The 4,407-nt window shown below is 32.2% G+C and overlaps 1 protein-coding gene across 1 annotated transcript in view; it reads right to left on the bottom strand.

Annotated features, from left to right (window-relative positions):
- Positions 1-4,407, bottom strand: part of Smp_157550 (cell polarity protein) — a gene marked incomplete at its 3' end in the record, with an annotated part of 68,511 nt that overhangs the window by 30,900 nt on the left and 33,204 nt on the right. The window lies entirely within an intron of this gene.

Below are 4,407 nucleotides of genomic sequence, written 5' to 3' on the forward strand. Positions count from 1 at the left end.
GAAGATTTACGTTGATTAGAACTGATGATTTTATTCATTGTATTCTCACTTTTATTTTCCATAGAATTTGCACAAGAATTATCTGAATTAGTTCCATCTCGAGGTCGAGCGATCAAAAGATGAACACATGGATGAGGAGATTCATTCAAATCTTTTGCAATAACAGATTTTAAACGATTAAGTGCATCAGTAGTAGATAATCCAGATAAATTTTGACCATCTATAGTTAATAAACGATCACCAACTTGTAAACGTCCATCCTATGACAAATAAACAATAAATGTAAGTGAATTATTTAAATATAGAAAAAGGCGTGCAACAAAATAAATTTTTGATTGGAATAACAAAATGTTGGTTTACAGTATTACGTCAATTTTCTCTAATAAGTGCTGACTACCACGTTATCTTAATATATAGTTAGAGACATTGGGTGACATGGTTTAGAATAGGTTGTGAAGATGCACACGTACTCAATTTTCGTCTTCCTTTCGATTTCAAGTTTTAAAATGACCATATTTCGCGAATTTATTCTTTCTTCTCGAATTATATTTTCTCTAACGAATCATTTCTACTACTACTTATATTACGTAATGATTTTTTTAAACTTAGAAAATTTCCCTATTATTACGAAATCTGAAGTCATCCCAATTAGTTGGGACACGGAGAGACATACGATAAAGAATGTCTTGAGAGGAAATTTATAAATGTTCACTATGTGTAAAATCAATTAAAACTGTAAAACGATACCTTACTACTAGTATGTATCTATGTACAGAGTAATGTACAGAAAGTAGGACATGCAATATAAGCTAACTCGTTTGTTTGATTAGTTTCAATGCTAGTGAGTTATTTAGGATATAATATTTGGTATGTCGTTTGTAATAACTAACAAAATTATAGTGCACAGGATACAAATACCTTGAATTGTAGTGAACTGAAGATTTCTCAACATAAGATAATATGTTGACAACTTGCAGTGATCAAATATGTGTAAAAACTAACTGTTTGTTACTTTCTTGTATTGGTCTGTCACTGAATAGTAAACAAATATCATGGTTATGTAGTATCTAGAGCTAATCAAATTTCATCTACCAACTTCATAGAACGATTATTTCAGCCGGTTAACTCGATATCTCCTTGTACCTAAATTGATATTCGATAGTTGGAGGCCATTCCAATCCGTCGTATGTTATGCGATTTGAGACAGGAACACGCAATCACTTCCAGTGAAACTGAGACTACATTCCTAGTGGTTCCCGATACCCCTCCAATGATTGGGAAAATAAAATAGACAGAAGTCTTATTATTATTTCAGCCGTGAAAATTAGCCGTTTATAGTGCTGAATTCAACTAAATATAGGAGGCTTCAAAATCCAAAGTGGCGACTTTAAAGAATTTTTCTTGGAAATAGTTTGAGTTGAATTCTCGAAAAATGTTACTTTCAGCAGAAATCTCCAGATTCATGTTGGTTGGAACTAATACCAATCAAGTTCACTTGCACCCATAGCAAAATTATAGGCTCGAACTCACACTGTCCTACGCAATAATCACCGACGTTATCAACGAATTATGCTGGTCTTGTATTGTTTATCTGTTGTAGGTAACACTATCATATGATTATGGAAATGGCCTTAGTTACTATTTAATTGTTATACACAATCAGTCAGCTACAACGTAGGACCAGGCACACAATCAATCCCAATAGCTAGAGAAAACTGTGTGAATGTATAATAGGAAGATAATAATGTTAACAGAAAGTTTTATTTGTCTGTAATATTAATTTGTAAGAATTCTCATGCATTGTAAACATTCCCATATTATGTAGATTTTAAATTATTTCTGTTTTTATTTCAGTTGTGTGAAAATTCTACATATGGTCAATTAATTGTAAATGATAAACGAGAGGAGTTAAGAATATATATTAATCTAAAATGGATTATACACAATTAAATAAACAACAACATTTACACTTTGTATTACAGAAAACTGGTATATTTGATAATAGTTTATAGCCAGGAACTGACTTTAGGTAGATAATCATGATTGCATACTTTGAAAACCTGTCAAAGATCAAGACTAATACATTTAGGCTTTGTGGTGAATGTATTACCACTAGACAATAATTTAAATATTAAAGTTGATTTGCAATATTAGTTGACAGTTGTTCATTGACGAATGTGATATACTTATCTCATTTCTGAAATGATGGTTAAACTCTACCACTCATAGCTTTCTAGTAGAACACCGCAAACTGCAAAACAGCATTATGTACACGTGATATTTTAGAATTGGTTTAAAGATTGGCAATTTAAGAAAGTTTAACATAATTAGTCCCCTAGATAAATTTGGACAGTGAAATATGGAGACGAAGATTATCAGAACTATGTGATGTATTAGGGCAATACAATTCGATCAATATGATGACACATATACCTGTTAAGAATATTTATATCCGAAAACTTGAAAAAGGTCAATGAGACAAATGGAAGTTTAGAGTAAACAAGGTTAGTAGAGAAAGTAATATGAAACTCACCATGCTGAATCAAAAAAAACAATATTACCAAGGTAAATTAAGGAAGAGAACAAACTGATTTTGGATACATAAAGAGGGTTTGGATTTTCGTATGGCCAAAAATCGAGTGAATTATCCACACATGATTTTAAGATAGCGACCAAAATTAATAATCAGAGTTCATGTTCACTGACTGACTAATTGCTGACCTTCTGACTTTCAGTTAATATAGATAAATTAATATATTTGTAATATCCCAATGAGTAGAAAAATTAGATTTTCTGACGTTTCGTGACTCAGTGTAAGCCACTTCTTCAGAGAATGAATAACCAAATTTGGTTAATATATTTTGTAAGTAAGCAAGTTTATAATTAACTGATAATGATATATTTTACTGATCATTAGTTCAATTTTGTTTATATCCAAGTAATACAGGTTGAAATTACCTATTAACAAGTTTACGGTACAATTACGTTGCATTTAATTTTTCAAAAGTCATTCTGATCACAAACTTGAACAGATATTTCATGATCGACCAACGTTTGTTGGGGAGTCACATATGTTTAAACTGTACAGAAATGCCGACACATTATAGTAACGAGGAATCGATTTCACCTGAGTGAATATTACTGTTCAATTACTTAAAATGTAATGACACATGGACTGGCTTACTAACTGATATCGGTTCATTGTGAAAATAGCTAAAACTATTTCATAACAATTATTTTTACTATTGTACAGATTTAACACCTTTTTTCTTTTGAATACAAAAGTCAGTTCAGGAACGCCTTATATTAATGCCTTCTGAAAAGTGGAGTAAAAGAGATATTTGTTGTTTGTCAATAACTTTGAATAACTTATGCATTAACTTTTTTCTAATGTCTATTATAAATTAGGTGACCAGCCATTACACTCATAAAAAATAATATTTTCCTTAAGGCAATCTTTCCAGTAATATGCTTAGAAAACCTTATAGAAAGCCATCTCAAGATTGCGGGTGCACCTTGCTGACGAGTCTCAAATGGCACGAAATCTGTCGAATACCTCCAACCAGCACCTTACATCTCAACATTACTTACTATCCTACGCCTGTTACCCCTAATGGAGAATAGGCCGCCGACCAGCATCTCAACATAGTTTATGAGATATCGAGCCACCTAGACTAGTGGCCGCATAGCAATTTGATAGGTAGAATTCGATCTGCACCAAGAATAACTTGACATTAGTCACTACACAGTGATCAATCAATTGTACGAACATCTCTCAGTCCTTCATAAATACACGCAATGGCGAAGGTGCATCCACTCTTTGTGCTCTGCCAAAATCTAATCTCCTGAATTCTTCATGTCTCTATCTTTTTCTCTTTCCAAATTTATTTCACTGGATTATACTCCTTCAATAACATCTTCAAACCTTAATCTTTCACATTATTGCTTATACTCTTACTACTTCTACTACTATGGGATTTGAATCGACAACTGCATCTCTGTGTTAATGTGGTATGGCAACTCGAACTGATATACGTACGTACGAAGTTCTACGTTGCGACTGACTAACTGACAAGAACATGACATCCATAAATTCGACTGAAAGCGATAAATGTAAGTTGTTAAAGTACATTTCATTTATAGCTTTTTGAGAAGTAGTGAAATTCAATTTATTTTGTAAATCTTGTAGTTCTTTCTTTATTAACAAATTTTCTTTCTTTAACCAAGCTAATTTTATGAAATATCACTTATAGTATTAAAGAATGAATTATATCAATTGTCAGAAGATTTTGTGGAGATTTTAGTAATTTTATATAGTTGAGATCGTGATCGATTGGAAGAGCTAGACCACCATGGAAAACCTGGAAGCACTGGACGGCCGTTTCATCTTATTGTGGGACACCTGGG

Source organism: Schistosoma mansoni, chromosome 1, assembly GCF_000237925.1.
Source record: "Schistosoma mansoni strain Puerto Rico chromosome 1, complete genome".
In the NCBI taxonomy this organism is placed as follows: Eukaryota; Metazoa; Platyhelminthes; class Trematoda; order Strigeidida; family Schistosomatidae; genus Schistosoma; species Schistosoma mansoni.